Source organism: Podarcis melisellensis (genome assembly GCF_964234715.1).
Source record: "Podarcis melisellensis genome assembly, chromosome: 4".
NCBI lineage: Eukaryota > Metazoa > Chordata > Lepidosauria > Squamata > Lacertidae > Podarcis > Podarcis melisellensis.
Window position 1 is genome coordinate 4991888 of NC_138531.1, and position 18215 is coordinate 5010102.

Below are 18215 nucleotides of genomic sequence, written 5' to 3' on the forward strand. Positions count from 1 at the left end.
CTGGTCCTGAATGGGGTAACTGTGCCCCTGAAGGACCAGGTGCGCAGCCTGGGAGTCATTTTGGACTCACAGCTGTCCATGGAGGCACAGGTCAAATCTGTGTCCAGGGCAGCTGTTTACCAGCTCCATCTGGTACGTAGGCTGAAACCCTATCTGCCTGCAGACTGTCTCGCCAGAGTGGTGCATGCTCTGGTTATCTCCCGCTTGGACTACTGCAATGCACTCTACGTGGGGCTACCTTTGAAGGTGACTCGGAAACTACAACTAATCCAGAATGCGGCAGCTAGACTGGTGACTGGGAGCGGCCGCCAAGACCATATAACACCGGTCTTGAAAGACCTACATTGGCTCCCAGTATGTTTCCGAGCACAATTCAAAGTGTTGGTGCTGACCTTTAAAGCCCTAAATGGCCTCGGTCCAGTATACCTGAAGGAGCGTCTCCACCCCCATCATTCTGCCCGGACGCTGAGGTCCAGCACCGAGGGCCTTCTGGCGGTTCCCTCATTGCGAGAAGCAAAGCTACAGGGAACCAGGCAGAGGGCCTTCTCGGTAGTGGCGCCCACCCTGTGGAACGCCCTTCCAGCAGATGTCAAAGCGATAAACAACTACCTGACATTCAGAAGACATCTTAAGGCAGCCCTGTTCAGGGAAGTTTTTAACGTGTGATTTTACTGTATTTTTGGTTTTTATGGAAGCCGCCCAGGGTGGCTGGGGAGGCCCAGCCAGATGGGCGGGGTATAAATAATAAATTATTATTATTATTATTATTATTATAAGTGACGTGATTATTCCTCATAGAATTGTAGAAATGTAGAGTTGGAAGGGGCCATGAGGGTCATCTAGTTGAAGCCCTTGCAATGCAAGAATTTTTAACCCAATGTGGGGCTCAAACCCTTGACTCTGGAATTAAGAGTCTCATGCTCTACCAAACTAGTTATCATAAGTATTTCTAAGATGCATTATGCTGAGAAACCAAAAAAACAAACAAAAACAACCCATAACAATTGCTCTTAAAATACTCTTGAACATACCTAGCTGTGGGCCTTCAAGATGTGCTGAGAACCTTGGCCACAAACTGAAATGACTTCTCCCCCTTCATCCTAGCCCAAAGTCTAAAATGTCCTCTCTGTTTGGGCATCACTATATGCTTCTGTAGGGGAAATTTACTGTGGAAGACTTTAATATTTTAAGCTGCCTATATTGAAGTTTAAGTGATACACCATTTTCATTTACTGGTTTTAAAAATACAATTATTCCTTAAAAAAGGAATACAAATACAGCCTTAGCACATGTTTTGGAAAGGCTACAGCTCCACCCCAGCTATTCTTGTTTTCCTGAAATGCCTCAGAGGATGGGATAAAATGAAATTAAAAAGTTATTACTCTTCTCCTCTGTATGTAGGACTATATCAATATCAGGCACATACATTGTAGTACTGACATCAGCGCTTTTGCAAAGGAGGAGTGTTTTTTGCTCAACAGCTCATGGATGTGCACAGTTTTTGTTATCCTTAATTTCACATGAAATGCATGCCTGAACCTTCAGGTCTTGTATGGCATTTCTTTTTCTGCTCAAATTCTCAGGAGTGCCTTTAAAATCAGAAGCTCTTTTCTGTGCTTGCTACTATGCAAAAATTTGACCATGTAAAAGAAAGGACATGTTCAGCTCTGCTTGATTTGTCTTATTCCAGTTCCACAGCCTTTCTGAAATAACCTATCAATTGTGGAAGAGTTGCGGGTGGGGAAAAGGGGGCTGTGCAATTTCCATTAATAGAAAGAGAACAATACATCTTGGAGACAGTTCGTTGTTTTTTCCCCTCTGGGAGCATTTTCTTCTTGATCTGTGGCTTTGAGAAAAGATAATTTCAGGAAAGCACTTCCTAAGAAACTACAACTAGCTTAGCACTAAAAGCACAAGAGATACAAGAAGATTTCTAATTATTGCATCCCAAAAGGTCAGCTTAACAGAAATTTAAAGGGAGAATAAGACAGATGGCAGTCTTCTAATGTTATAGTCTGAGAATTTTCAATTTGTAAGTAGTCCTTACTTTTTGACTGTTCAGCAATCCAGTTTCCCTGACCTGATCGGTTGCTGCATACATATTTCCAGCCCCAAATTCCCCCCTTGTGGACTTTGACAGGGTGGGAGCATGTAAACATAGTCAGCTGCCTTATACTCTATTGGCCCCTTATCTAGCCCACAGCTCTGACCGGCAGAATAAGGCGGCCATATCACTCAGATAATTTGGGTGTCATGGAAGAGCAAGAAAGTGTTCATTACTGAATTTGTAGCCAAGGGCTAAAATAAAAACTCTGACTCCAGTTGAACTGTAGGCCGCATTATTATTAAATTCAAACACAAACAGAATCTGCAGAGGGAAAGCTATCAGTGCAGGAGATAAATAAACAAATTTCAGGAAAATGCCTGCAGCTGTGGGGTTTCTATTGGGATATGAGCTGCCTCTACTGGGATAAGGGGAGGCAAGTCCTCTTGCCCGCAACTCCAACTTCACCCTGAAGGTGAGTAGAGAGGCTTTCCTGCTTCATTACTTCCCAGGGCCTCAAAGCTCTAAGTGGATGTGGCAAAGCTCTGAGTGGATGTGCCCCCCAATAGCGGCCCAAATCCTGCCACAGATCTTATAACCCTCAATAACAAGATCTAACTGCCTAAGTGACCATTTAAACCATTCAACCTATTTAACAAACCATCATTCTGTCCCATGAAGTGTGGAGCAGCTAAAAGGACCAGTCTTCCAGGTGTTACCTGGCTGGCTAGAAATTCCTACTTGGCCCAAAAGGCAACCAAGGTAGCCACACTATGAAACACGAAGAGTGGGTAGGTGCAACCCCTCAAAAGAGGAAAGTGGGTGGAAGAGTTTGCAGCCACTGTGTATGAGGCACCCATTTGCCCAATGGGAAGGTGGCGGCTGGGGCTTCAATCCCAGAATGCAAAGTATTTTCCCACAATCCAATATGAGATCAGGTGTGGTGACTATCATTGCTGTATTTTTATTCCTGTGAGTTTTTCTGCTCCAATTTAACTTGGCTGGCTTTGGATACTATGCACCTTGTCTTGAAAGGGGGCACCATTTCTTGCTGCACCTAAGGCAGAAAAATGTCTTAGACCAGCCCTGATTGGCATCACTTCTTCACAATACCTGGCAGGGGTATTACTCTGTCTTCCGCATTACTTGAAATCATGAACCTCTAATAGGGAATTCAGCACAGGAAACTAAGGGCTGAACCTGGCTTTTGTTCTTCAGTGGTTCCCTGCTTGTACACTTTTTATTTTTGCCCTGGAACCTCTTCAGCAAACTTGTGCTTCTTTGTTTACTTTTGGGTTGTGCTTAGTCCATTTTTTTCTGAATGTAACTGACTCTAATGAAAAAGTGACCATGGGGGGGGAGGGGAGTGAGGAAAGGAAGGGAGGAGGTGGGAGCATGCCTGTGGATCTGTGAAAAATTCAAAGAAAGCTGTTCATGAGGCCTTCCAAAATCAGTTTGCCAAGTGGACCAAAACTCTCTTCACATTTTCCTTTTTAAAAAAATAATAGTTATTAAAGTTTCAAAGAAGTTACAAAAATGAAAAGAAGAAAAAAGGGGGAAAAAACAAAAAGTACAAAATACAGAAAAATAAGAAACAATTAAAAACAAACCAGTCTTTCCATGTCTTGTCTTTCATTTGCTTGTTTCCATGACCTCCTCACACCTCCCTTTTTTGTATTCTAGTTCAGTAGTTGTTTCAGCAAGTCCTTACCCTTTTTGCTTTTATCTTTATATTTTATCTTAATATATTGTAACTTTACATTTTCACCTGTTAACAATCCATTTTTACATACCCCTTTATAACATTATTGCTAAAACCACATAACTTCATTCCAGCAACCTTCTAACATTCCTTAATTTTACAGTGTTTCTGTAAATAGTCTTTAAATTTCTTCCAATCTTCTTCTACCGACTCTTCTCCCTGGTTTCAGATTCTGCCAGTCATTTCCACCAGTTCCATGTAGTCCATCAACTTCATCTGCCATTCTTCCAAGGTGGGTAGATCTTGTGTCTTCCAATACTTTGCAATGAGTATTCTTGCTGCTGTTGTTGCATACATAAAGAAAGTTCTATCCTTCTTTGGCACCAATTGGCTGACCATGCCCAGGAGAAAGGCCTCTGGTTTCTTCAGGAAGGTATATTTAAATACCTTTTTCATTTCATTATAGATCATCTCCCAGAAAGCCTTAATCCTTGGGCACGTCCACCAAAGGTGAAAGAATGTACCTTCATTTTCTTTACATTTCCAACATTTATTGTCTGGCAAATGATAGATTTTTGCAAGCTTGACTGGTGTCATGTACCACCTGTATATCATTTTCATAATATTCTCTCTTAAGGCATTACATGCCGTAAATTTCATACCTGTGGTCCATAACTGTTCCCAGTCAGCCAACGTAATATTATGTCCAACATCTTGTGCCCATTTTATCATAGCAGATTTCACCGTTTCATCCTGAGTATTCCATTTCAACAGCAAGTTATACATTCTTGATAATATCTTAGTTTTGGGATCTAACAGTTCTGTTTCCAATTTTGATTTTTCCACCTGGAAGCCAATTTTCTTGTCCAGATTGTAAGCCTCCCTTATTTGATAATAATGAAGCCGATCTCACACTTTGTCTTTTAGTTTCTCAAAGCTCTGCAATTTCAGTCTATCTCCTTCTTGTTCCAAAATCTCCCAATATTTCGGCCATTTGGCTTCCATATTGAGCTTTTTCTGAGCCTTCGCTTCCATCCGTGACAACCACCTTTCTCTTCACATTTTCCATGCAACTGGCAAGATTGGATTTTCACAAGAAACTTATGGCACAGCCACAGAACAATGTGAGAAGCTTTCAGAAACGAGGGAACGAATAGGTGCAAAAGCTGATCAAAATTTGGGCCAAGCAAGAGAATGGGAGGGCCCTGAAACAAAGGAATCTGACACATTGAAAGCATAACATCCGTGAACTGTAACCTTCCCTTAACCAAGTCAACAGAGGGACTAGAAAAGAATGAGAGTGAATGGAGGTGTGTGTATTTAAGGTTCAGTTGTGACAAGAAATAAAGGGTTATGTCATGGATATGAAATTATTAAACCATGATCGTGTGCTAAAGCTTGCTGTGATAGCAAACTTGGGTGGTTTTGAACCGGATAAGCTTTTCTACATGGTCGATGTTCCGTGTAAGTTTCATTCCCAGTATGGTGCTTCTAGCTCTTTCTCAGCGGACAATCCCACTTTGGCCTGCAGCCCAGATCTCAGTCTTGTTTCAAGGAACACCTCTCAGGCATCTTAGAAGTATTAAAAAGAATAGCTTGCAGAGAGGGTGCCCTTTCCCAAAGCACAATTTAGGACTATTATTGTAGCTCAAGGATTTTAAGTGAATGTCTTGTTTTCTCTTTGTCCTTTTTTAAAAAAGGACTAGGTCATGATGTTGAAATGTGTATGATGGGTGTCAGGTTATGATACTGTTCTCATTTTTTTAAAAAAAAGCATGCTCTTTTACTTCCTTTTCATCTTTGACAGTATGTTTACATGTTCTATTAGCTATGTAGAATCTGCTGGGAAATATTTTGTGTGCCAACAGTTGGTCCACGTGGAGGATGCAACAACGTAGATCCACATAGTGTGTATATCTCTTGAATTTGATGGAACCTCGGTTTGCTAGGACCTGATTTTATGGTGCCATATGGTTTACATGCTAACGGTCTCTGTATGTTTCAATTAAACAGGTAATGTGTGGAGCAACTATATAAGCCAATTGTTGCAATAGACCACTATAAGACCATGTAGTCTTTGGGATTTTCTTTAGCATGTTGTTTTTATTTATTGAGTCCAATAATGTATATGGAAGCTTTTGGTATGAAGCACAGTAGTGGAGAGGGAATAGGTATAGGAGGTATGGGAGATGCATAGATAAGGAATACATGCATGCAAGGCTGCATGAAAGAGGTGGGAGGGCTCCAAGGACTCCCAGATGCATGGTTGTGTAGGGAGTATTGCTAAATTTGGAGGACTGCGGGGGGAGAGGGGAGCTAAGGATAATGGCATGAATTGCAGACCAACTGCTTGAAAGATGGCACCAGCCATCCTCTTCATTTAAAAGTGTCCTCCATACCTCCAACAGTCTAGTGGGGAGAATCTTTTTCATCCTGAGGGCCACATTCTCTTGGACCACCTTCTGGGCATCACATCCCACTGGTGAGGGGAGGAAAAAGCAAAAGTCAATGGCATAATGGATTTAACTATTACCTTTAAACAGCAGACTGTGTTCTTGTCATGCAAAAGCCAGATATTTACACACATACACCCCTCCATACAGAAAAGCCAGAAACATTATCACAATGCAGTGACACATTCCAGCCTGGCACAATTACTGAAAGACAGACTGGCTCAGGGAAGGTGAGCAGCAGAGCCAAGGGAGAGTCCCAAAGCCCGGGTAGAGAGGCACAGGTGACCACATTCAGCTGGTGGGGTAGAGGCGCTTCATCCCATCCCTGCCCTAAGCAGAGGTGTAAGAGTGCTATGCCTACGGAAGCCACCATTTTGACAGCTGGAGCAGTCATGCAGTTTTCTTCTCCATCAGTTTTCTGTGAACAGCAGCTATGAAAGATTTTAGCTTTATCATATCTGCTCGTGAGTGATTTATTGTATTTCTCTCCTCACTCAACAAGTTTCTTAGTGATTGATGTTTTTAAAACCACATTGCCAGAAAGAAAGCCATGTACTTTTAAATATATATATATAACCATAGGACCTTCCCAGTGGTGGTTTATATTTATATTTCAAAAATTGATAGATATTTTAAGAGATTGGCATTAACCAAACATTGCTATGGAACAACATATTTTCATAGTACTATAGGTAACTCCCTTTTCACCTCTGATTTCCTATTTTCTGCTTTCATGTAAAAAATAGGCAGTTATAGGTTAATTCCAAACAAGTTTACTCAGAAACAAATTTCACTGAGTTCAGTGTGTGCAACCGTATGCATGTTCACTTTTAAATAAGTATCAATGTGTTCACTGCAGCTTACTTCTTAGCAAGTGCAATTAGGATTGGAACCCTAAGGTTTCCTAAGATTACAGCTTTAAATTACAGTAATTTTACATTTACATTCTCTTTTTAAAGGCTGATATAATTAATTTTTAAATCTAGTTTAATGAATCCCATGTTAGCTCCATTTTCGCTATGAGCCCACAAAATGTCACTTTATTAATTTCTATGCACAGAGTGTGTAGGGCATAGAGGTTCAGAGATACTTGTTAACACCTAAAATGACTCCCCAGTCCCTTCCTGGACCTTCCCAAAGGCCAAACTAGCTCTTGGTGCTCCCAGTATTCCACCCTCTACAGATTCCCCTATTCAATGTTCATATAAAAAAGAACAAAAAGGAGGATCAATAATCTCAGGAGAGCAAGTCTAGTCCAACTTCGTGGACTATGCCCATGGCAGAGCAGAGCATGGGATAACAATTGAAAAGCAGAATGATCAAGGGGCTGGAGCTACAACATTTGTGACATTTTAGTTTATTAAAAAACAACAACCCAGAAACAAATACAGTATAAGGAAGGATGTGATAGAGGTGTAGAAAATTATGCACAGTGTGAGCAAAGTGAGAGTAATATTAAAACCCCATTTTTTGCTACCTGAAGGTCAGGAGAGGAAGTGAGGAGCACAGTGAACATTAATATAAGCATGTGGGTATCCCTTGATGGATCTTCCTTGGCCACATCGTAGAATGTTTTTCTCATAAAGTTGGTTCTTTTATTACAGCTTCGTAGTTACCTAACTCTTGGGCACAATGTATTTTGTAGTAAAAGTCAGACTTAGTGGTGTCGTTTATGGGTAGTTCTTTGACATTTATGCCACTGCTTAGTGAGTTTCTGACACTTACACTTTTGCCCAGTAAAACAGCATGACAGTAGAATACAGCGAAACAATAAAGTCTTAGCACAAAGACTTAGCACAACCATCACTTTAATTTTCTATACCTGAGAGGGACAAAGACCTCACATTCCATCACGTGAAATGGACCAAAGAAGGAACCAAAGAAGAAAATCATGACCACCCTCACCTTGTGAGGAGGAGTCACTGAAGGAGTAGATCTGTGCGTGGTGGGAAAATGTTTCAGCTATTTGGTTAATATATGGCAAAGGATTCCCTCGGGGAAAACAAAGAGGGCAGCAATGCCACCGGGATCCTTGATTGTTTGAAGTCACTCCTGGTCTGAACTAGCAAGCAGATGACACAGCTTTCAAGTAGGTTTCTGCTACTATTGCCCTTTTCATAATTTCTTTTTATTAGTATACCCTGGATGTTGAAGAGGTGGGATGATACATGTCTGTCTCCTTACTGATGCCGTTTTGTTTTTTTCTCCTTCAATTTGAATAGGTCATTCGAGATGCTTAAAAAATGTGGTAATAAGACAACATTCCTGAAATGCAATGGTCTTTTTTTGCACTTGGGGGAAAAGGTATCTGTTATCTAAACAATTAAAGAATAAAATAGCTCTGGAATGATTGACATTATCTATAATTATTCCTGCTTTTTCCTTATAAACTATCATTTTTTGCAATATTGATTGTTTTGTGCTGATCAATTGCAAAATTTCTACATGCTAAGGCCACAGCAGGCATATGTTAGTGATATGGAGCAGCGCAGTAGTAAATAGTCAATGAAACCTTTGAAATGATTAATACAGGGTGCTTGTGTTTTGCAACCTGGTAAGTGCTCTGAAAGCCTCCTGCTCCTTGTGGTTAGGAGAAGTGGAAGGCAGCACAGCATCTCCTTCTTCTGCCCCACTCCTGGCCATGCTTTTGAAACAAGAAAATGTTCAATGTGTTTAATATGATGGGGGTGGGGACAGGGCCGGATTTAGTTCAATGAGGCCCTAAGCTACTGGAGGTAATGGGGCCCTTTATATGTCCAGCTGTCCTTTGTCAACAACAAATTGGCACTGTTTTTTTTTTGTCAACAACAAATTGGCACTGTTTTTTTTTTGTGTTGAATATATACTATATGGTAACTTATGGACCTAAATGGTGCTGCTGTATGTAGGTTTAATTTTATTTGGTTTTTTATCTTATATTTTGGAAATGTACATCCAGGTTTTTTTCCTTTAATTTTTTGGGGGTCCCCCAAGAGAGTGGGGCCCTAAGCTATAGCTTGTTTAGCTCATATGTAAATCTGACACTGGTGGGGAGGAAGCTCTGGCCATGCGCAAAACTTACAGCCCATCCATGCTTCCGCTTATTCCATTACTAGAAAACATGGGTCCAAGCAGTTCTCTGCTTGTTCCATGTTTTTTTAGGGATGGGTCTGAGAGGTTTTGCCCTTGCACTGTCACTTTCCCCTAGAAAACCTGCTCTTTAGGACTTGTTGTTGTTTAGTCGTTTAGTCATGTCTGACTCTTCGTGACCCCATGGACCAGAGCACGCCAGGCATTCCTGTCTTCCACTGCCTCCCGCAGTTTGGTCAGACTCATACTGGTAGCTTTGAGAACACTGTCCAACCATCTCATCCTCTGCCATCTCCTTCTCCGTTCCCAACATCAGGATCTTTTCCAGGGAGCCTTCTCTTCTCATGAGGTGGCCAAAGTACTGGAGCCTCAGCTTCAGGATCTGTCCTTCCAGTGAGCACTCAGGGCTGATTCCTTCAGAATGGATACGTTTGATCTTCTTGCAATCCATGGGACTGTCAAGAGTCTCCTCCAACACCATAATTCAAAAGCATCAATTCTACGGTGATCAGCCTTCTTTATGGTCCAGCTCTCACTTCCATACATCACTACTGGGAAAACCATAGCTTTAACTATACGGACCTTAGTTGGCAAGGTGATGACTCTGCTTTTTAAGATGCTGTCTAGGTTTGTCATTGCTTTTTGGAACAAACAATGATCTGAGGAAAACTCGATTGCCGTTTGTTCTGCTTCAGCTCTAAGCTGCAGGTTTTCCTGGGGGAAAGTGGCAGGGCAAAGAAAGATGTGGATGAGCCTTATTTTAGCAGGAGGTGAGTAGGCTCAGGAGTGACACCAAGTGTCGCTCCCCCAACCTGCTGTGATAAAGGAGTGGCTGCTCCTCCACAACCACCAGTCGCATCCCCACAAATGGCTCAGGGCTGGATCTGTGTCAGGGGTGTGCGCACACCCCTATTGCAAGATTTGCTTTGACAGGGGCAGAGGAGAAGGCAGAGGAGAGACAAAAGAAACCAGGGATAAATCTGAGGAAAATTCAGCTGCGTGTGCTAAGGATTTCTTTCAATAAAAGATGAGGACTAAGCCATAAACACACACAAAGGGTGGGTTTTGAGCAGAGGGTTTTTGCGGGGGGGGGGGCACACAAAGAAATAAGGCAGCACCACAGGTGCAGTTTTTATTGACACGATTCTTTAATAGAGATGGATGAGACAATTTTCAGGCTGTGCCTCTTTCACATCTGTTCAATCACAGATCCATTCTGTCCTGTTTCCATATCATTATGGAATCAAAAAAATGAATTGCATTAAACAATTTACTCCAACACAGGGGTTCCCAAACTGTGTTTTGTGGACCAGCAGAGGTCTGCAAGTTCCATTCATGTGGTCCATAGTGCGTCTGCAAAAATGTAATTAAGAATCATATAGCATCTGGTTCAACACGTTACACTTGCTAAAAGAGGCAGAAAAATTAAGACTCTCAGCAATTTTCAGGTTGTCTGTGGAGGGGTAGATTTTGGGAGCATATGCATTTGTGCACATGTTGAACCCTAAAAAACACATATTTGTACTTTAAATTTGTAATTTAAAACCTGCATTTCAAATGCATTTTGACACTTTTTTGAGATGCAAAATTCAGAGAAGTGTGAAAACTGAATGGTAATTGTGTTCCAATCTGCATATTACTCTGGACAGCTTAAATCTGGCCAATTTGCTTACAAATGCAGGCCAAACAAAATTCCAAAGCACCTCCATTCTTGTGTCTCTAGCAGCTATATGGAGGGCAGAAATCCATCAGGTGACATTTTTCTTAGTAGACAGAATGCACGTGTTAAAAGCACAGGGGTCCTTCCAGAAAGAAGCCAATGAAAACCATTGAAAATTTGATGTTTCCTAGACCATCTAAACTGTGATGAAACGAGCTGATTTTATCCATATGTAGGTAAGCATTTCCCACCTACTTAAATATACTGCTTATTGCTCCTTGCTTTCCGTGTTGCTCCATGTCTCAAAGCCACTAGCTCAGTTGCTAGTTGTTCACAGAACAGCTAAGGAAAAAAACAAACAAACAAAAGGGATATCATGTTAGGTGACCCAGAGATTAATTCAAACTACTCTGGGGTAGGTAGAGGTGCCATTCAGTTTCAATCTGAGAGAAAATTCAATTTCAATTCAATCATATTATCCAGTGATTGGAGGGCTCTGTGGTTGAACCCCCAGAGATCAATATTTCATCACTTTAGGCTTGTGTCTAGCTTCCTTTTATAAGAGAAAACACTGGATACCCTTTGTATGGGGGTTACGTCTTCAGATTACAGATGGAATTTAATGCTGTACCTTTAGTCAAGAAAGAAAAAGACCTTTAAAATCTCATGTTCACACTGGCTAAATTGACACCTTTCCCTTGTGCAATCAAATTAATTCTGTTCCTAAATCTAATCTGCATGGGAGGGGGGTGTTAAAATTGTTATCTGCTGCTAAAGGAAAAAGTTGATAAAATCAATAAAGGGTGTTAAATTGACTGAAGCACATCTTGGTACTGGAAGGAATACCTGTTGTTTTGGGGGGAGCCTGTTTGATTTACTGCTGCAGCTCTGCATGCACAATTGTTTGATGGCATTGCTTCCACAAGAGAACTTTGGTTAGAATTCTAGAGAGTTTCAGGCTGGATCTACATACGCAGTGGTGTATGGTGAGCCATAGAGGGAAACCAAAAGGGAGCCAAGAGGGGCTACAGAGAAGGGACAATGTGTAGGAGTGGTGGAAGCAGCACTGAGAGTGTGAGCATGGGAACGAGGCAAGTGTGCCTTACAGAATTGGCCCTAAAACTGTGCCCTGCTGTCACTTGATCCTTGCTGTGTCAGCAGCTCTGGGCATCTGTAGCAGTGCCACCACAGAGATCAGGCCCACAGCATCTCTTCCAGGACACACTTGCCTCTTTCCCAAAGCAAGTAAGCAAAGAAAGAAAGAAAGAAAGAAAGAAAGAAAGAAAGAAAGAAAGAAAGAAAGAAAGAAAGAAAGAAAGTCGGAGAAACCAAAATTGACAGAGTCTCCCACTCCAGTTATACATGTCTGGAAACCAGCAACCTTCCATGGAAAACAACAAGTGAAGTACAGGCATGCCAGAGTTTACCACACCATTGTTACATATAGTAATGGAAGATGTGTCTTATGATGACAGACACAAGAGTTCCCATTATCAGATTTTGAGCTGAGCCCATGAGATCACCACCACTTGAGCATGCCAGTTGACAGAGGCAAGTTTAGGGGTGGAGCTGTGGGTGTGCGCGGCACAACTTTGATGTAGAATGGAAGGTGAGAGGCAGGGGGAGGGGATTTTGGCATCACACAGTGCACAGCTGAAATTTGAGACCCAAAGGGCCAACACTGCAATTGATTGACATAGGATGCATTGAAAACTGGTTTCCCCCTATGTCCCAGGGATTCTATATATGAGATCTATGATGCCTCTTTTCCAACCAATCAAACCCTCAAGCAGAAAAGGCTGCTGGAAGCTCTCTTAGGTTTGTTTTCCCCGTGCCATGTTTATTTTCAAAACCCTTAGACCAGGCTTCCTCAACCTTGGCACTCCAGATGTTTTGAGACTACAGTTCCCATCATCCTTGACCACTGGTCCTGCTAGCTAGGAGTCATGGGAGTTGTAGGCCAAAAACATCTGGAGGGCCGAGGTTGAGGAAGCCTGCCTTAGATATTTGGAAAGACCCTGAGCTTTCTCTAGGAAAGCTAAGAAAAACAAGTTAATTATGAGATGCAGTCACCTATAAAACAGCAAGTATATGTTTTATGAAATGAACAAGACAAATGAATGAACAGTGCCAATGGCCAGAATATCCCATTCTGTAGCAGTGCCTAAGAAACTTGCCTTTATGTTTTGAAGTTGAAGTTGCCAAGTATAAGCTCAGGACATCTTCAAGATGGAAGGATCGATATCTTTCTCTCACCAGCTATCTTTAACAAAATGCAAAAAGAAATCAAAGACCTCTCTCATTCCTCTGAAGCTTCCAGAGCAATGAATCTAAGGCAGGAGCTTTGGAATCTGGGGTTTACTTCAGGTTGCTTTCAGTAGCTGTTAACTTTGAGTTTCAGAGCTGTTTCAGATACGACATGAGCTATAATTTGGTAAGTCTTTATATGGCTTTCAGAGCCCTGTGTAAGATCTGAGAGACTGGAGTGGAGGCACAGCCAGGCAGAAAGGTCATCTCTAAGAAAAGCAGCCAGAAAGTGGGGAAGCACTGGAGGTAGTGAGCAGCATCTGGAAGCAACTTACTCTTCTTCCTAAATGCACATTCTTCAGAATGAGGAGCCAGGCTAGAATCTGTGTCCTCAAAGGACCAAGTGATACTTTATTGTCCCTACCACCACTGCCATCTGAAAGGTGTTTTGATTTTATTATAAAATGTAACACATTTTCCCTGAAGAATTCTAACTCAAACAAAATATGTTGGGGCAGTAAAACATTTCCTTTCTTCTAGGTTGAAATATGATGTGAGAAGATAGTTGTGAGAGGATTTACCTCACATCTCCTGCAACATCTCCTTACAACCAGATTTCTAAACCAGGGTAGTATGACATGTGGAAAGTCCCTGTGCTACTCTTGGAGGCAGCAGCACTTCTGCACAAATTTTCTACATCATCTGTCTCTCCCAAGCATCTTCATCTCATACATTGGTCAGGATGAGGCATGGGGTAGTCACACCAATAGTGCTTAGGTAATGCAGCATTTACCGGACCTTTGATGTACGCAGGGAAAATTACCAGATAATGCTTACCTTTGGGATACATAGCAATTCACATCTCACACATGTGTGTTGAGAAATGGTCCACAAACATCTTCAGGCTGTTTCAAATGTAACTTTCTGATCTATATGGTTTGTTCTCTTCTCTGCATCCATGTAGACAGTCATTCCACTTGTGGCCCTATGATCCCACATTTACTATGTTAGGTGCACAGTGAAAAGCACTGTAAGTCTTATCTCCATGCTGAAAAGTCTGCTGGATGTATAGCCACATGGGAACTCCCTCCAGTTGGACCAGAACTAGGGTGGGGAGAGAGGAGCCCTTGACCTGATTCAAGATTCCTGATTCAAGGGGGGGGGGTTCACCAAAATCATGTCATATACATTATTTACATAAATAACATTTATTTTAATAATGTGCTAGATGAGATTATGGGATTTGGTGCTAAAATACAAAATGAGTTAAATCCTGCAGAAATTTCATCAGAAATTTAAGACTTCAGGTACTAGGCATTGTCAATTCTCTAAGTTGGCAACAAGTTTAGAACTCCTGAAAATAACCCATAAATATTGAATAATGGAGTCTCATCCAAATTTGGAAACATACTTGTCATTTTATTCCAATTGTTCATAATTTTCTATGTCATAAAATACATATGGAATTGGCTTAGGGACATGTTTCATGTTGTTTGCCTTAGCACCAGAATCCTGACCTTTGCCTCTGCCCTCCAAACCAAGTTTGGTGATCTGGACTCTAATAATGAATCCACAGAGCAATGATTGTGCATTACATCCTCATATTGTAGGCTATTTGGATTGTGTGGTCCACAATGTATTTCCTTTAGTTGTGAGTATTTTAAGCCAGCCCGTTACATTGATGAGAATGCAAGCTAGTAAAAAAACAGTGGGGCCCCCTGTTTAATAGCTGGGACTCTTCTTCCATAGCATACTTACTGAAGTGGTTAATCCGGTGCTGGTTTGCCCTGAGGCCTATAATTGTGAAATCATTATGAAAACATGAGTCACACAGATCAATCAATACCTTGGCTCTGCAATTCCTGGCAATGCATTTAGGTAAGTATTGGAAACCACCATTCTCGTATTAATGTATATTATAGCTCATGAGATGAAGAGCCTATTGATTAATATTTTTATTTTAATGGTTGTGCTGATGCAGCATTTATGAAAGTACAACTGCATTGCTACTTTGGAGAGGCACACAAAGATTGGCTAACATAAGCCCTGCATAGGGCAAATCCATGAAGACTAGACAAGGATTTTCATGACCCATGTTGCCAGCTTTTTTTTTTTTAAAAAAAAATAAATTAAAATATTTTTGCATTTTCTATTTTTCTATTTTCTAAGTAGTCTCTTAAATTACTGAGACAGTCAGCCATGTGGCCCAGTGGATGTATGTTGGGCCAGTCACTATATCTAAGAGAGGTCTCTCTTACCTTTCAGGGTTGTTGTAAAGAGAAAATGGCTATATATACAACCTTGAAATTCTTTGACCACACTTGTGGCTTGTGACACATAGATTGCCAGACTGTCTGAAAAGATTAATCAATATGAAAATGCTGGTATTTTTGACAGAGAGCAACTAGTCCATAACATAGTTTTCCAAAGTACTTCGATGGAGGTGAGATGAGAGTTGGGCCACAGTGACTTAAGCAGACCTAATATACATCAGAAGGAGGCAAGGATAATTTGTATGATCATGTTCCACATGCCATAAATGTACCTGTTTTATGAGCTTTTATGTGAAACTCGTATGACAGATCAGCTATTGTATATGAACTTCTAAACAAATGTGGCCATCCAATACCAGTCAATGTAAGGCAAACTCATCTATCTACCTACAGTTCTCAAACACTTTAGCACAGGGAAAGGGAACCTATCCAGTGCTATTTTTCTAGAAAAAGAGGCGCTGGAACTCACCCTGAATGCCTCCCTCGTTCTCTTATCATGGCAATGGTGCCCACTTGAGAGGTGCTGGAACTGAGTTCCAGAGAGTTCTAGCTAAAAAAAAGCCCTGCCTGTGCCTCTCCAGCTGTTGCTGGGTTACATTTCCCTAAATAAACACATGAGATTTAACCGGCTGTGTTATAAGATAAATAAGGTGTACTATTCATAGTATCAAATTGTAAATTTCCACAGAAGTAATTCATAACCCAGTGGATCAGATCATTCTATAGTCAGTTCATGCATAAGGTCCATCCGTGTGATGGTATCTATTCCATAGGTTGTTTTGTTGTTGTTTTGTTAGGGTTACATCTCCCATCATCTGTGGCCATTGGTCAAGTTGTCTGAAGCTGATGGGAGCTGAACATTTGGAGAGCCACAGGTTTTGCATGATTTAGCATGACCAAGAAACGGCTCAGGATGAAACTAGAAACAAGTGCCATATGCTTAAAGTGGTGTCATACCACTTTAAGCAGTCACAGCTTCCCACCAAAGATTCCTGGGAACTTTGTTAAAGGGCCTGGGTGTTGTTAGGATACCCTATTCTCACAGTGTTATAACTCTCAGAGTAGTTTAACAGTCAATCCCTCGTCCCAGGAAACTGGGAATTGTAGCTCTGTGAGAGGAATAGATACAGGTTTGCAGCACAGCCAGAGGGATGTGGGGAAAATGCATAGAAAATATTTCTAGCATTGACAAAGACAAGCTACTTTGTACTTTTTTGTGCCAAAGTACAAAGAGAGGCTTCTGTCTTGAAGTACAATAATCTTATGCTCTTGTCCCATCTGACCAGAATCAAAATGGAATTTGTCTGGAAAATATAGGCTTTAGTGTACAGATGTCTAGGAGAGAGAGCTATAATGGCCAAGGGACTAATGAGCTAAGGCAGGTTTGTCTCTTTCAGCCTCAGTTTCTCTCCTCACTCCACCCGCAGCCCCAGCCCCCCAATCTGCAATATGGGGGAATAACAGTCCTAACTTACCTTACAGGGTTGTGGTAAATGTTGCAGTTGGAAGATGCATGTGAAATGTTTTTACATCTAAAAGTGTTATATAAAGGCTGTTACTATTGTTGCTGTTTCTTTACCACATAAACCAAATTCAAAGATTCTCCTCACAGTCCCCAGTATAACCCTGGATTCTGAATGCATTGGTTGGTCAGTTGAATGGAGAGCTCAGTTCAGGAATCTCATTGGCATTAAAGAATTACAGCTCAATCCTAACCACGTTAACCACTGCTATTTCTCTAGAAAAAGAGGTGGAAGTGGTGCCCAACTGAGAGTTGCTGGAGCTGAGCTCCAGTGAGCTCTGGCTGGAAAAAAGCGCCAATGTTAACTAAGAAGTAAGGCAAGCAGCCCCCTTCATGGATCACTGCCTTGCCGTGGCGAAGGGGCTTGAAGAACTCAGAGAAGCTATGAACTATGCCGAGCAGGGCACCCAAGATGAACAGGTCATAGTGGAGAGTTTTGACCAAACGTGATCCACCTGGAGGAGGAACCGGCAAGCCACTCCAGTATCCCTGCCAAGAAAACTCCATGGACAAAGACAACAGGCATATAAAAGTTATGACGCTGGAAGATGAGCCCCTCAGGTCGGAAGGCGTCCAACATGCTACTGGGGAAGAGCGGAGGGCAAGTACAAGTAGATCCAGAGCTGATGAAGCGGCTGGGCCAAAGCCGAAAGGACGCTCAGTTGCGGATATGCCTGGAAGCGAAAGGAAAGTCCAATGCTGTAAAGAAAAATATTGCATAGGAACCTGGAATGTAAGAACCATGAACCTGGGTAAGTTGGAGGTGGTCAAAAATGAGATGGCAAGAATAAATATTGACATCCTGGGCATCAGTGAACTAAAATGGACGGGAATGGGTGAATTCAGTTCGGATGACCATCATATCTACTACTGTGGGCAAGAAACCCGTAAAAGAAATGGAGTGGCCCTCATAGTCAACAAAAGAGTGGCGAAGGCTGTACTGGGATGCAATCTCAAAAATGATAGAATGATCTCGATACGAATCCAAGGCAGACCTTTTAACATCACAGTAATCCAAGTTTATGCACCAACTACTGGTGCTGAAGAAACTGAAATTGACCAATTCTATGAAGACTTACAACACCTTATAGAAGTGGCACCAAAGAAGGATGTTCTTCTTATCATAGGGGATTGGAATGCCAAAGTAGGGAGTCAAGAGATAAAAGGAACAACTGGCAAGTTTGGCCTTGGAGATCAAAACGAAGCAGGGCAAAGGCTAATAGAGTTCTGTCAAGAGAACAAGCT

The 18215-nt window shown here is 41.6% G+C and overlaps 1 long non-coding RNA gene across 2 annotated transcripts; it reads right to left on the reverse strand.

Annotated features, from left to right (window-relative positions):
- Nucleotides 1-10755: 10755 nt before the first annotated feature.
- LOC309367763 lies at nt 10756-16982 on the reverse strand. 2 transcript variants are annotated; one of them, XR_014167332.1, is made up of 4 exons: nt 16924-16982; nt 15434-15529; nt 13106-13191; nt 10756-11270 (listed from the first exon to the last, which is right to left on the reverse strand). It is a non-coding gene; the product is annotated as an uncharacterized lncRNA (long non-coding RNA). The 2 variants fall into 2 exon arrangements; XR_014167333.1 differs by lacking the exon at nt 16924-16982 and adding an exon at nt 15918-15992.
- Between the last annotated feature and the right edge of the window lie 1233 nt (nt 16983-18215).